Consider the following 6,000-nt stretch of genomic DNA (forward strand, 5'->3'; position numbering starts at 1 on the left):
AGTTCCTGATAATAGAGAATATGCGTCACGCTCATACTCAGAACTCGGGAGTGTAAGGATATGTTTGCTCTCTTTGATCATCAAACGGATGATCACAAAGGAAAAGGACGCCACTACAGTGGCCATTGTTGCTCTGGGGGTCACGCTAACTTTGCACAGAACAACTTTCCAAATAAACATGTTTTTTTTTTTACGTGAATCATTTTAAACTTGTGTCTGACCTGAAGTCGACACAAGCCCCCCGGGGCGGCTCAAATATCTGACTGAATTCTGGAATTCTAAATTTAACGTTCCTTTCCGTACTTCATTGTTGCCAAATGTTCCCTCCACGTGCCCTCTGACTACCAGAGGTGCAGTTTGTACTTCCTTAATTAATTACCAGATTGTAAAAATACTTCATTTTACTACTGTTCAAATACCATCTCTCATGGGATTTAAAGACATCGTGACTTTTATTATTTTCAAAGATAATTTCTTAAGACAAAAATAAATAAATCCACTCTACTAATGATTTTTGTTTCTAGCTCCCGTGCCTCCCCGCTGTGTTTACAAGGCATGAACGCACAATCCGCATTCTACATCTCAACATCCAGAAATGGAAAGCACAACAATGCAGGAAGTCTGGAGACGAGATGAAACTGAGCCAACTTTGCAAAAATCTAACGGAAACATTGATTAAGAGGAAAAAACGAGTGTGCTGCAAATTCCTCATCAGCCTAATGACGATGACCTCTCGTGGACCCAAAACGACCATCCGGGGTTCATTAATAAAAACGACCATACGGGGCTCATTAATAAAGCATCCATCGTCTGTTTTCATAAGAGCTTGGAGGATGCTCATAAAACTGGAAAAAGGTAAACAGCGAAGAGAGGTTTAACATTTCTGAGCTTGCAGATTGCTTAGATACACACTGTTGTTTCTCATTAAACAGCCATTAGATGAAGTCATGGCTGGTGGATGTTATTATCTTTCACTATTAAAAAAGTAGTCATAGTTCATTTCCTCTTGTTTTCCAGCAGCACAAGAAGGAAATTGGCAGAGTTGATCTGATCTGGGTTTTAAGGAGAGGGTTGGGAAGAAAAAAAGGGACCTCGTCTTAAAAAGGACAAATCGATGCCAGAGGCTCTTACAGATTTAAAGCATCAGTTTGTGATGTAATCAGCAGTTTTCTGGTGGTTTTATTGAGCTGGATACAGATTTGGCATGTTATGTAATAATGGCTGCTCTCTACTCCTGTGTGAATATGAACGAAGGTTACCCAATGAATGAGCCGACATCGTGGAAGCTTTCACCAAGCAGCGGATGCTATCTAGCTCGATGAGTTAGCGCTGTAAGAATGCATTCTGTTTTGCATACATTTTTAGAAATTCACTGAAAAATGTAAATGATTTCTCTCAAGCTTACTTCAGCTTGAGCTGGCTAGTTTTCCTACATTTCCCAGGATGCTTTACAAGAGAACTTGCACGTGACTTATATAGTGCGGGGGATCACACATTTTTGCAGACCGACTAGGAAGTTAGCAAAGCGCTAATTCCCTCCACAAAAAGCCAATGGGATTTTGGATTATTACAGAAAATGAATTTGTGGCAAACCAACAGTTTTTATTCAACGAGATAATCTTCACACATTTTCACTAATGATTTTACAACCCAAAACGCAATGAATAAATATAATAAATGCATCGGCAGAAGTACAAAGCTAACGCTAGTGTAAAACCCAGGCCTTCTGGGTAGTTCTGTGTTCACTGTCTGTTTCTGTTGTGTTGTCTGTCACTCACCTTGGCTGTGTCTACTACCGGACACTTGAGCACTTCGAGCACTGACTTTCAGTGCTTAGGGCACCACACTGACAAAACCAGCAGAATTCAGTGCACTGAAAGTACCCGCATGGCGCACTGCAAACGGGCAAAACATGCAGTGTAAAACGATGGACACTACTCGCCCTAAACGGGCGCCATCTTGGCGACGTAGCGGAAGAGGAGGAGCCCTTTCGCCAGCTTTTCATTTTATTTCTAAAACAATGGCGGACGAGATGGCTACGGTAGCACAAGCGGTCGACCACGGAGGCTCCTGCCGCGATTGTGGAGGTATCGCAGTTTCCACATGGGGTGGAGAAAGGGTAAACAAGGGACACAAAGAGGGCAAGAAGTGCATTCATTTTGTCACTTTAAGTTTCGCGGGTATCGCAAGCAGATTTGCGTACGTCACTCCCGGCTTAATTTCGCAGGTGCCGTGAACAGATTTGCGTCCGTCACTTCCGCCAAGTGGTTAACGTAAGTGTTCCATTTGATACAGCACTTCATCAGCGACGGAGTGCACTACAGATGTCAGTGCACTGTATTGCAGTGTACTTCGTAAAGTGTCCGGTAGTAGACACAGCCCTTGTCTCTCGTTTCAGACTCCTCCCCCCTCATGTGCCGCCCTCCTGTGTGATTGCAAGCCCCGCCCTCATTGTTTCCACCTGTGCCTCGGTCCCCTGTGTATTTAGTCTGTGTCACCCCCTTGTTCTGGGTCAGTTCGTCTCTAATGTTTTGCAGAGTAAAGACCTTATCTTTGAATGTGACTACCTCCTCTCTGCAATCTGTTTTTGAGTCCTACTCCCCGAGGCTCCCAGCCAGTCTGTAACAGTTCGGCTCTCCAGCTAATTTTTTAGGACTCTGCTCGAAAAAAAACCTACACAAACTCAAAAAGGGTATATTTCCTCTACCGCAAGGGCTATTTTTATAATGTTGGTGTTATAATAAAAGTAAACATTTGTTGTAAATGTCCGATTTGTAAATATCAGTTTATATGTTACTGGTTAAGATTAAATGAAGATGGCACACAGCACTCGCCTTGTAAAAAGCACTTAATATTCTGATTATATCTTTGGAATGAAGCAGCTGAAAGGTGTAACCTTCCTCATCATCATAGCACAATATGTGAACAATATCTCTGCAAAGTTTGACTCTAAAGAGTAAATTCGAGCCTCGTTAGTGAAGACATTTTAGTCGAGGTTTCCAAAATGGGCATTTGGGCACAGCTGTGCCATTTGAGTTTTCTCATGTACCAGACTACTTATCTCACTTTTAGATTACTAATGGGGTTTAATACATGCAATTACAGCATACAAAAATTTAGATATAAATAAAATGTAAAAAAAATTGTTTGTATTCTTCTAATCAACAAAGGTAAGCAGCACTAACGCGATTAATGTTGCTGTGTTCTTTGGCTCATATCTCGGTGATGCTCTGGTGCAGATGGATTTTGGAGAGATGTTTAGAATCTGTCTTCAATCGTCTTGAATTTTGCGATCTGGCTTTTCCTGATAGCAACGAGCTATCGGTTGCTATTTCTGGAAACATGCCGAGTGGGCTGCCTCTTGACAAAATTATGATTATGATATTTTCATAATTCTTTCAGTTTGAGTTGTGTTGAAATGGCTTGGTAATTCGTGTAGCCCAAATTCTGTTGTTTCATTTGATGTATAACATCAATATATTTGATATTTGCTCATGTTTATTGTCATGTTTTATACAGTTTAACCATAATGTGTCACGGTTTTTAAAAGGTTAAATCTGTGTTACGATGCCCAAAGGGAGAAGAAGAGAATAATCATTGCATGTTGCATTGCATTGTGGTCTGTGGAGCATATGGATAGTGAAATGTGTGCCTTTTTAAAAATGTTATGGTTGTTAAACGTCCACGTTCAGTTGGTTCTCTTTACGTGACGCTTTACAATATGGTCACATGTTCAGACATAAGAGATCTGAAAGTTTGATCGCCGCCATCAAATCACAGTTTGGGTGTCAGATTACTTTTATTGCTCTCGATCTTCCCCTGAAGTGCAGCTGCTGTTCCTGTGAACTCCATTCATGAGCTGTCACTGATCTCTTTTGTTCTGAATTGATCACAAGCAATCGAGCCCTGACTGATCGGCGCTGGTAGTCATCTGTAAACCAATCTGCTGCAGTGTGGATGTGACCGGCGTGAGAAACGCGTTGGGAAACTCCCTCTGCCTCTCAGCTCCATCCACAGGAGGCGGTCGGTTCGCCCTGAAGCAGCTGTGACCTATTGTTGAGCTGAGAAGCACTCGCTGCTGATATGATGGTGACTTGCAGAACAGAAACTTTGTGTATTACATGTTTAATCATCTCATATTAAAGACCCATAAAAGAAAATACCGGCTAGGAGTCAACACCGTATCTCAAACAGGAGCAGCTAGAACCCCCCCCCCCCCCCCCCACACACACACACACACAGACATACACACTTCCATATCAAGCTGCTAAAATATAACAATATTACTGACACTTATGGAACCAAACGCACACATTCAATCTTGTTTTACTTGGTGATGTTTATTTTATTGTCAGGGTTTGTACGGTCATGGAAAACCTGGAAAAGTTATGGAATTTTAAAATGTAATTTCCAGACCTGGAAAAGTCATGGAAAAAACTTAAATCACAAGTTTGGGGAAAGTCATGGAAATGTGTTATATTCACATGTTCATTTACGCCGAGTTTGAAATAATAAATATGTTTTGAAAGAAAGACGCTCAAAATATAAGCCAGCATATGCTCTCTTACTGGTGGCGCAAATTTTTTTTTTTCACATTGCAAGTGAACGCACCTTAACTGGAAAGTTCGCTGGCCATAGCTCGGGAAGCGGTCGGGATATATGTATATGTATACAAATGTTTATTCTTTTAATCAAAATATTGTCTCTTTTTCATTAGTTTCATTAATGGCATACTGTATGCTATGGAATTCCCATTGGAATACTAAATGTTCTCACTTCCTCATGTATAAACCAAGATTTCAGTTTGGTCATGGAAATTTGGTTTAAAGTCCTGGAAAAGTCATGGAAATCCATTGGTCAAAATGTGTAAGAACCCTGATTGTATTCCTCTTGTGTATTTATATTCGTACATTTGTATTCTTGTGTATTTTCATCGAGGTGGGGTTGGATCGTGTGTCACAGCTGGACAGCTGGTGACAATATCTGACCCAGCCATTCCTACAGAGATATAAATAAAGATAAAGAGGTTTTTATTGTCATTGTTGTGAAACAACAACATTTTCGTTCGATGGCCCACAGCCAGCCAGTAGCAGAAAACAACAGATACACAAGATATAAATACACAAGAGGAATAAAAGAAAACAAACGTTGCCAAGTAAAACAAGATAGATGTGTACGTTTGTTTCCATAGTGTTAAGTGTGTCAGTAATTGTGTTACATTTTCGCAGCTTGATATGGAAGTGTGGGGGGGGGGGGGGTTCTAGCTGCTTATGTTTCAGATACGGTGTCGACGACTCCCCTCCGTGTTGTCTAAGTCCTATAATCTTCTTTTATGGGTGTTTAAGTATAATCCAGCTGCTATCAAACATGTGATACTGTACGTTTCCCACAAATGTCTGTTCTGCAAGTCTGTTGGCAACAGGTGCAATACCGTCGACGGCCAGCGGTAAACGAATAGTTTAACATTTTACAAGAGATACATGATATAACATCTTACTTATGATATAACTTGTTACTTCTGAAATAACACGTTTATTATGATATAGCATGTTACTTATGATATAACTTGTTACTTATGAAATAACACGTTTATTATGATATAGCATGTTACTTATGATATGACATGTTACTTATGATATAGCATGTTACTTATGATATAACACGTTTATTATGATATAACGTGTTTATTATGATATAACATGTTTATTATGATATAACGTGTTACTTATGATATAACGTGTTTATTATGATATAACATGTTACTTATGATATAACGTGTTACTTATGATATAACACGTTTATTATGATATAACGTGTTACTTATGATATAACATGTTACTTATGATATAACATGTTACTTATGATATAACGTGTTACTTATGATATAACACGTTTATTATGATATAACGTGTTTATTATGATATAACATGTTACTTATGATATAACGTGTTACTTATGATATAACATGTTACTTATGATATAACATGTTACTTATGATAT

This window comes from Pseudoliparis swirei, chromosome 10 (genome assembly GCF_029220125.1).
Source record: "Pseudoliparis swirei isolate HS2019 ecotype Mariana Trench chromosome 10, NWPU_hadal_v1, whole genome shotgun sequence".
In the NCBI taxonomy this organism is placed as follows: Eukaryota; Metazoa; Chordata; class Actinopteri; order Perciformes; family Liparidae; genus Pseudoliparis; species Pseudoliparis swirei.